The sequence below is a fragment of the Sceloporus undulatus genome, chromosome 11, assembly GCF_019175285.1.
Source record: "Sceloporus undulatus isolate JIND9_A2432 ecotype Alabama chromosome 11, SceUnd_v1.1, whole genome shotgun sequence".
Taxonomy (NCBI): Eukaryota; Metazoa; Chordata; class Lepidosauria; order Squamata; family Phrynosomatidae; genus Sceloporus; species Sceloporus undulatus.
Window position 1 is genome coordinate 6,701,319 of NC_056532.1, and position 10,153 is coordinate 6,711,471.

Genomic DNA, 10,153 nt, shown 5'->3' on the forward strand with positions numbered 1-10,153 from the left:
AGGGAGCGGGATGTTTAGCCCGGAGAAAGAGAAGGTTAAGAGGTGATATGATAGCCTGTTTAAGTATCTGAAGGGATGTCATATTGAGGAGGGGCAACTTGGTTTCTGCTGCTCCAGAGAATAGGACACAATGGAGCAATGGATGCAACTGCAGGAAGAAAGAGATTCCAGCTCAACATTGGAGGAACCTCCTAAGAGTTAGGGCTGTTCACTGTGAAACACACTCCTTCCGCGGAGGTCTCCTCTCTGGAGGTCTTTATGCAGAGGCTGGCTGGCCATCTGTCAATGGGGTGCTTGATGGCAGAAGAAGGGATTGGACTGGATCAGGGCTTCTTTGGATCTCTTCCAATCTTCGATTCTAGTGGCCTGTTTCAGATGCCAAAATAAAGCTGCTTTGGGTCTCTTTGGAGGTATGCTGTTTAAATGATGCATGGGTCCTAAGACTCCGGAAGCTGCACCCAAGCTCTCCCTCCAGTGCTAGGATGGAGCGGGGTTTGGCGCAACCCGGACTCTTAGGACCCAGGCATCTATTAACAGCATACCTCCAAATGACCCAATGAAGCTTTGTTTTGGCAGTCTGTAACAGGCCTATGATTCTAAATCTCTCGCCCAAACTACAAAACCCAGGTTTCCAGGGCTTCTCACTCACAAAACTACCAATCCCGAACAGTGTTTTGCCGTTCTCTCCCTATTTAACTACCTCTTATTAAATACTAAATCGATCTTCCTTGAAACCACATTCGGCCTCGTAAAACGCTCCTCAGGGAGGAAGGGGCCTTCATTTCCATTTAAAGTTTCACATAGGTGCAATTCCCTCCCATTGGAATTGCTGATCCTTCCCTTCCTATTCAGTGGCTGATGGAGATTGCATTATAAGGGATACAAAATGGGTCAGCCCTTTGTTGGGCGGCTATCACCATCCGACTCTCTTTTCTTAGACCATACATTAATCCAACTCTCAAATAGGGTTGCTATCATTCCCGGCTAAAAACTGGGACAAAAACTAGGACAAATTTAGACCAACGTCTAGGTAGGCAGTTAGGTAAATTTAGCCTGAAATGTAGGACCTTTAAGAAAGATGGAGGACCGACTGAGACCCGCTTTGCGGTTAACCGAGCAACAAACAAGGGCAGGGTACTAAAGAAACCTGTTAACATACGCAGACCAGTTCATTTCCGAACACTTTAATTTTTATATTAAGGAGCCCAAAAGCCACAAACGTACAAACAGATTTCAGAAGATGTTGGCAGCTTTCTTATCATTTCCTGCAAGAACGCTAAGACGGAGATGTCATGGAGTGCATCTACGCTGTCGAAACAATGCAAGTTTGACACTGCTATTTTTAAGTGCTGTAGCTCCATCCTATTGAATCCCCCTGGGATGTGTATGTGTTTTACAGGGCCTTAGCCTTCACTGCCAAAGCGTGCCGGAACCAACTACAAATCCCAGGATTGCCGGATGGACCATGGAGGTTAAGTGATGTCACTGCAAAGTCTCAAGAGCGTCCAAACTTTGGGTCTCCATCAGCTCCCCAGATATGGCCAAGCTGGCTGGGGCTTCTTTGGGACTTAGTCCACACATATCAAAGTTTGGGGCCGCTGTTACAGTGTAAATGCAGCCCTTATCACAACTGTCACATGTTTTTACACCATAGCTTATCTCCCACAACAAGTGCAAAACCCTTGGTTGGTGTTCCCTGCAGATATCTGCAAAGTTAGGTTCAGAGCTTGGAAGGAACTTTTCTGCGGGGAAGTGGAGTACAGAAAGGCTTTTTGATCTTGTATATTGCGCCTCCGCTTTACGCTCAGGATGTAATCTTCCCTGCTAGATTGGCTCACTGCTGCCAGGCAAGGTGGAAGGGAAGCCTATTGGCATCCAAAAAAGATGCCATGTGCGTAGGTGGGCATGTGCGGATGACGGAAGGAGAGGAGGAGAGCCGGCCAACCTGTTAACCTACTGGCAGGACAGGCTCCGCAAGCCAAATTCCTTGGGGAAAACGTTGCATTGCTCTTTGTGTAGCCCGGCCTTTGCTAATGCCAGCGGGGGGACTCTGCGTCAGCTCTAATGCGTGAGTTTTCCGGCCTTTGAGGAGGCTGACCCAAAGGTCACCACAGAATGCAGTCTAGGCTAGGCTCTCCTTGTTTTGACAACTTGGTTTACACACGTGTGTGTGGTTAGGGCAGGTGGTCTCTGCGTAAACCAGGAGGAAGTGGCTGTGGAAAGGAGCGTGGCTGGAAAAGGTGGCCACTCTTTTCCCCCCTGCTGGCTCCACATGCTGTCTTTAACACCAGTAGCTTGGCCCCACAGCAGAAGAAACCCTCAGGGAGTACCTGAAAACAGGGTTGCTGCTGCGGTGCATCTGACTCTGTGTGTGTGTGTGTGTGCCTTCAGTCGTTTCCCACTAACCTAAGAGGGGTTTTCTTGGCAAGATTTGTTCAGAGGAGGCTTGCCATTGTCTCCCTCTGAGGCTGAGAGTGTGCCACTTGCCCAAGGTTCTCCAGTGGGTTTCATGGCTGAGTGGGATTTGAACCCTGGTCTCCAGAGTCATAGTCCAGCACTCAATCACAGTTTCACACTGGTTCTCGCAGCAGAAATAAGCAGTTTGACGCCACTTTAACTGTATCATGGGTTGGAAGAGACACAAGCGCCATCCAGTCCAAATCTTGGGTTCTGTAGTTTTGAGGCGCCAGCGCTCTTAACGCTAACGATCTCATGAAACTACAAATCCCAGGATTCCACAGGATGGGGCTACAGCACTCCGTGGTCCCAAACTGCATTGCTTCCATGTTGTTAGATGCACCCTAAAGTGTCCTAAAAAGCTCCTTAAAAAACAAGGCAGGGCAGGGCTCAGAAACTCTCTGCCACCTGCACGGAGAACTAGTTGGTAAGCATTTAATGTGGGTGACTCAGGCGCATTAAACCGAGGCCAAGGGCGCATGTGAGCCAATCGCTTAATGAGTCAATCAAAATTATTGAGAAGAGCTCTTTAAACATTTTCCGAGGCCTGGTTAAAATGGATGCCAGTGGCCTGTGCCAGGAGGGGAAGAAAGAAATGCTCCTGAGTCCTCGTTCCCCAAGGCATTGGCAGCCAAACAGACTGAGCGGCATGTTTAAACTTGGGTCGAATGGCAACCCCGGTTATCTTTTATCTCCGAGGTTGGGAGTTACTAGGTAGGATGAAGACTCCGATTGGGATATTCTGGGAGATGCCAACCCAAAAGTAACATCCCTGAGCTCTGCTTTTATCTTATTAGTACATTTGAGTTGATCGGCCGCACCCAAATGAGGCAGGAATGAGAGGGCAAGCGACCAGAGGTAAGCCTACAAAAGAGGAGCGGCCGTCCAAGTAGACAGTGGTCATCTTGGAAGAATAAAATGTATGGGTGTGTCGTGCAAGGAAACGCCTGCGATCCGTGGCAGTGACAGTGGCTCTGAGATAAGAATGCCTTCATGCTGAAAGAGAAGACAACAAAGATTAGAAATGGAGAATAGTAATAAACAATGCTGAAATGCCAAGTTGTTATCCAAGCGCCCCAGGGAAAGGAAGAAGCAGAGATTTTGCACAGCCATCCGAGGCTGATCCAAAGCAAGGGGCAAACAGATCAGTCCCAGAGGATGCTGCCTAGCGGAGATTGAATGATTAATTAATCAATCCGGAAAGCTTGCTGCATAAGGAAAGCTTCAAATGCCAGTGGAAGGAGAGCAAGGAGGGAGCCAGGCTGGCCTCCCAAGGGAAACCTCCAGGTCTGGGAGCAGCCATCGAGAAGAGATCTAGAACCAGTAGGACTCTTGTTCGATGACTGGGAAGGACCAGGAGAAGGGCCGCTCCCTAAGATTTAAGGCTCAGTCAAGTTCCTCTAGGGGACACGTCCTTCAGGGACCCAGCATGCGAGTCCGATTGGCTTCCTAAGGTCTCTGCACACACACTATCATATTGTTTGCAAACGAAACCATGGGATTTTTTTTGGCCTTAAGGTCATTGTCCCCAGCCATGTTGGGAGCCAGGCTAAACCGAGTTCAAACAAAGCACAGGGCTGTTCGACGAGGAAGACACTCCTTCCTTGGAGTGCAGTGGAGCCTCCTTCCTTGGAGCCTTTAAACTGAGCGCTGAATAGCCATTGTCATGGGGATGCTTTGATGGGAGTTTCTGCATGGCAGAAGAAGGGGGTTGGGCTGGATCAGGGCCCTTTGGGGTCTCTTCCAACGCTACGATTCTTGATTCTTATAAGGCATAGCTCTTCTGCGACAGAGAAACACTCACAGGGCTGTTTGCTGGGGAGTCGCGTGCTTCTGACGCACTTTAAAAAAGAGAGGTGGGAGGAAAAGACACATAGTACGGACTTAATCATACTTCCTTTCTTCCCCCCAACGCCAACTCTGACTATAACAGCATTGTCCACAACATCATTTTGGGCTTTGTAGCACATTTCCCACAATTGCTACCTAGACTGGAAGTGATGGTGGGCCATTTTGCTCAGGTTAAAGTTTATAGGCACCCATCACAAATGCTTGAGCCCCAAAGGTCGTCTCTCCCCCTGCGCCTCATCTAAGCGGAAAACACGGCATGTGCCAGGACTTTGCACCCATCATCCGTCACCATTGGCTATTCTGGCTAGAGCCCCTGACGGAATATCCCTGGCATAGACACAATGGCTGTGCCTGGCCCTTTCTAGAAGTGCTGCCTTTTCACAAACAGGCAAGTGTGACATTTGACTCCTGTCCTTGGCAGTTTGTTAAAAGAACAGCACCTTCTGCCGGCCAGGCCACAATCTGCTTGGCACCAGTTTAGCTCCTATGGTATGAACACTACGGCATACGCCTGGAGAGCTGGGGAGGCCTGTTTCGTGGACTACAACTCCCAGGATCCCCAGCCACTGGGCCCCTGGGGCATGTCAACTGGGAGAGTTATCCCTGCATTGCTCCGCTGCAACTCTGCCGGTACAAAGAGCAGCTGCTCCAAACTTACTGGAAACCACCCCGATGCATTCTTGGCAACTTCGTTTGTTAGGTTTATTCCTGCTTTCCTTCCCCAACCCACTTGCCCAAATATACAGCCTCTTTCCCATCTTTATCCCTAACCTCTCTCAGCTGGGGCTCAAGCCCTTTTAAACCTTTGGTAATCCTATGACTACAAAATGTGTGCCATAAAAACTTAGTCTTTCAGGTGCCGCAAGATTCTTCTGTTCTTTAAACAGGGCGGGTGGCCATTGGAGGGGCGCCTGGCAGAACGAGCCGGGCACTTTTACCTTTAAAATCCTTTCCCGTCGAGCCGTGATGGCAAGAGGTAGTCAGCAAAACCAGAGGGCTGCGCGATGACCGCCTCCGTTGGAGAAGGCACAGTTTTGTCTGTCCAGGGAAGAAAAGCCTAGTAGAGTTTTATGAACTGATTCGCCCCAAGTACCTTGGTGGATGCACCGATTCCTTCAGCCAGTATATTCTTGCCAGGTTTTCTTATTGATAGAGTGGAGCTCTGTCCAGGTTACAATTAAAACCCACTTTTTCATTGTTCTCTGGTTGTCTTTTCTTTTAGTTTTGTCATTGTTTATTATGTGATATGTAGGAGCGTTCCTAGGTCCTGCAAGCAAAGCAAATGGCCTGGAGCAACCAGGAAGCTCATAGACACACCGCAGCATTACCTCTGACCGCAGTTGGAAGCTCTCCTCCGTCCCGAGTGCGGATTCAGCCAGGCAGGTGTAGACCCCGCTGTCCGACTTCTGGGCGGTCTGTATCTTCAGCTGAAAGAGTTCGGGTCTGGAGACCTGGTGCGGGATTTCCAGGGCCAGGGTGCGTTGTCCTTCAGCCAAGTCATCTGCGCAGGTGGGTTGGCCTTTGTGGCAGTGAGGGTCACGTCTTTCTCCTCTTCCACCGAAGGGGGTCTCCTCCTGTTAGGAAGGGGGGACTGGGGAGAAGAAGCGCAGCAGCAAGGGTCACCATCGCTCCCAGAGTGCGGAAACACCAGTATTCTATTAACATACTAAGGTCAAACCTCCCTCGCCCTTCTTCATTTGGAAGAAGCCGCCGGTCACTCACACATGACGTCCAGACCACTGAGACCTGGATGGAGCCATCGCGGGCCAGCCTTCAGGTGAGGACACGCCCATTCTCCTCCACGGTGACTGGGGAGACGCAGAGGTTGCTGCGGTTCATTTTGTTCCCATCCTCTTCAGGCTGACCGCCCCGTCCCCCGGGCCGAGCTCCTCCTCTTGGCTGTGTTTCGCACGGTGCACCAGGGGACTGAGCCAGGCCGGCGCCGTCGGGGAGCTTGTGGTCCACAGGGACGCCATTGATCGCCAGCTTCGGCCTAGTCAGGGAATTGTTGGTGGGGGGAATGTTGTGTTTTACCTTAAATGTTCGTTACCTTTAAATATATATATTTTATGGGGGAGGAGGGGAAGTGATGAAGCCCAACATCTGAGCTGCTAATAAAGTGAGGAATCATTGTCACCATCCCCACTATTATGACCTCCCCTCTCTGCCTCCCTTCGGCTCACAGCTCCGTCGGGGAACCCTGGCACCAGCCCTGCTCTTTTCCACATGCCGCCTACCTGTGACAAGGCTGGCAAAAGCATTGATGTGAAGAGCACTGTTCGCGCAATGCCTGCCATCCTGGATGCGTTCTGGTCAGGACCTGTGGCACAAGGTGTTCAAGGGGTTTGTTGCCATGCGTCATGAGATGAAAGACATCTCCTCAAGTCTCGCTTCACCCATTTTCCCCCTTCAACCGCGTCTCTTCCACGCAGCCAATCCCACACCATTAGACCTCATAAGGGGAGTACCAACGCCAAGGCTTACTCATCGGATGCTCCTATCCGACCTTTCATGACAGCGACCTTATAGTAATAGGTATGGCTACCCCCCCTCCTCTTTCTCCTCTCCCAAACTTACACTGGGAACAGCCGCTGCCCAATGGGTTCTCATCCAGAAGAGAGGAGCCGCGGACCTCCCTTTTATAGGTGCCCAGGTTATACGACTTTATTGCAGCATGGAGACAAAGTGAGTCAGATGAGCCGAGTTCAAGGTCTCACCCCCTTCAGGACTCACTCTGGGTAAACATTGGGCTCTTCTTTTGTTCTCCTTGACGAACTGGGGGGATCTGTCCCCTGGTTTATAACTCAGCCAAGGCAATGAGTAAAAGCAACCAACTGTCTCCCAGTAAAGGGCAAGCCTTGGTTTTGACCTCAAGCGCATCACCCAACGGCCTTAACACAGGAGCATTATCTTGCACTTTGACACCAGCGAGAACGGTAAAGAGCAAGACCCAAGGACATCCTTAGTGTGTGGCTGCCTGGATCGCTCACAGATGTGATTGTACATAGATGTGACCATTTAATAGCACCATAAGAAACGGCAAAATACACCATACAAAACATACAATATATAGTAAAACTCACAGTGGGAGGTGTTAGCCAGCCAGTCATCAAAGTTTCGGGTTTTTGAAAGCTGCTGACGGGGAAGTCAAGGGCTGGTCAAAGTAGTGACATGTGAGCAGTCCAGACCTCAGGTATCTATGGTCCCATACAGACAGGCCAAAATAAAGCTGCTTCGCGTCACCTATAGATGTGTGTGCTGCTTAAATGATGCATGCGTCCTAAGAGTCCGGAAGCTGCGCCAAAGCCACGATCCAGTCCTAAGAACTGTAGCAGCTTCCAGGCTCTTAGGACACAAGCATCATTTAAGCAGCATGCATCCAAAGTTGCTCAAAGCAGCTTTATGGGGCAGTCTGTATGGGGCCATAGTGCCTTTTCCAAATGCATCCAGCCGCCATCAAACTAGAGGAGAATCCTTGGACGTTGTCAAGCAGTCTGGATTTTGGTTTCTTGTTACCTATGTTGTAATTAAACTCCCGTTTCATGGCAGCTGTGGCACAGGAATGGGCACAAGGGCGCAGATGACAAGGCGTGTGTTCTTCTGAAGCAGGGAATGCTTGGGTTCTGTTCTCTAGAATAACAGTAGAAGTTACTTTTGAGGACTACAAATCCCAGAAAGAACCTCTCCAAACACTGACCAAGTGCCCCCCCGTTTGTTTTTGTTGCGGGGGGGTTGTGTGTTTTGCGCTGTGACTATGAATGGATTGCCCACTTACTCTTCAATTGAGTATCAAACTCACGTTTGTAAAAGAGGATCTGTCTGTTTGAGCAAAACTGCGTCGGCTTTCGGTGCAACTGATTAAGCGTTATGGCAGCTTGCGCAACCTTTTGACGCGGGAAAACCTCTGCATGTGTCCTCTGTGCCGTCCAGAGATTAACTGCTTACAACGGAGTTTCTGCCCTTTGCGTCAAAGCCACAAAGCTGGTGGACCTAGTTTGAGACTGCCGTGGCCGAAAACACAGCGCCCTTCTTGCGAATCCGTCTAAAACGCCACTAAAAAGGGAAACCAATTATCATGACCAGCCGGGTCGGCGCGTGTACCGAGAGCTTGACACACTGTGAAGCTGGGCGATCGAGAGCAAGATAAGCTCACCTTCCGCCTTCCAGGCCTCCTAGGCTTGGACCTGTTTGGGCTGGTTTGCAAAGAGGTGTAAAAGAGGGGGATGGGAAATGTGCGATTCCAGCAGAGCATTGGCACATGGCGGTCTTAAGTACAAAGCAGGTGGTCTCTGGGTTGTTGCAGGATGTGGAGTTCCTATGGCAAACAGCCTTTAGGACCCTGCGTCTCAAAGGTGTGCAAGATCTCTCTACGCACATTAATCTAAAGACGTAACACTAGACCTTTGAAATGAAGAAGTTGGCGGCATGAGCTTCACTAGACTTCAGTCTCCTGTTGCCAACTTCTTTCTTTCGGTGGTCTGAAAGGTGCTGCAATATCTCTACGTACCGATTCTACAGACTAGCGCGGCATATCTTGAATATGTATGACATGTTTCTTGCCAATGTATTTTAGGGAGCATACAGTAGACTGAAGCCTAGGAAAGCTCCTGCTGCCAACTTCTTTCTTTTGGTCTCAAAGGCTGCCAGATCTATGTGCTGGTTTTACAGACTGACACACGGTATGTCTTTGAATTTTGCCTTGCTCTTCAGAAACCCACTGTGGAATACGCAGAAGTGGAGCGAGCTGGCGCTTGTGATCTGACGAAGACAGGAATGGCGGTGATGAGAAAGAATGATCTTGAGGGAATCATTTGTGGCCTTCGTCCTTCGTGGGTGCCTCCTTCTCCCTCGCCGCTTCGCTTCCTTGATCCCCGGAGGCCAGCCGCAAGGAGCCTTTGCAAAACGCCTCGGAGAAGGAGCTTTGGCACACGGCCGCTTGGCTTTGCCACCTGCGCGTTTAGCAAGTCCAGTGAGATTATATGAGACCTTCTGTGCGCGGCCCAAAGGTGTGGGAGACGGCGGTGGCGCATCCATAACAAGGGCAACCGCTGACAGTTCTTCTGGTTTTGTGCTGGAATAGCGTTATGGCGGTTTTGAGAACAGCAAGGGCAAGGTTCGTCCTGTCCTGGCCGTGAAAAGGGCAGGACCGTGCCTTCCCAGGAGGCTCAGCGTTCATGTGCGCTTTTGACCCCTCTAGCTCTCGTTGTGTTCTTCACACCCGTAACGTCTGCCATCTTGATCACGCCTCGATGTTGCTTGACCATACGTTGTCCTGGTTTCCGTCCGTGGCAGAGTGGCTCAACTCCGGAGACCGGGGTCGTCCCAGCTCAGCCATGCAAACCATTGTTAGGCTTTGGGCAAATCACACTCTCTCAGCGGTTCGAATTGGACTACACTCGTCCCTCGTTTGCCTCTTTCACTTTGTGGCTTTGTTATTCGCGGGCTTATTCATACGTTCTCTCTAGGAATATCCAGTGCAACTTATGGTCGACTGTAACCAAAAGTCGTCTAAGGCCTAGAGATTATTCCTAGGAGGACACTCTTCTAGGCCTTTGTAGCTCCTCCAGTGCAACTCTATGGTCAGTATCTGTCAGAGTTGGCCATAGAGTTGTGCTGGAGGCCTAGAGCTTCTAGAGGACACTCTTCTAGGCCTTTGTAGCTCCTCCAGTCAACTCTATGGTCAATGTCGTCAGATGTTGGCCATAGAGTTGTGCTGGAGGACTTAGAAATTCCTAGAGAGGACACTCTTCTAGGCCTTGTAGCTCCTCCAGTGCAACTCTATGGTCCAGTGTCTGTCAGATGTTTGCCACAGAGTTGCGCTGGAGGACCTAGAGATTCCTAGAGA

At 50.2% G+C, this 10,153-nt stretch overlaps 1 pseudogene; it reads right to left on the reverse strand.

Annotated features, from left to right (window-relative positions):
* Positions 1-5,248: 5,248 nt before the first annotated feature.
* On the reverse strand, positions 5,249-6,284 carry LOC121917003 (annotated as a pseudogene).
* Between the last annotated feature and the right edge of the window lie 3,869 nt (positions 6,285-10,153).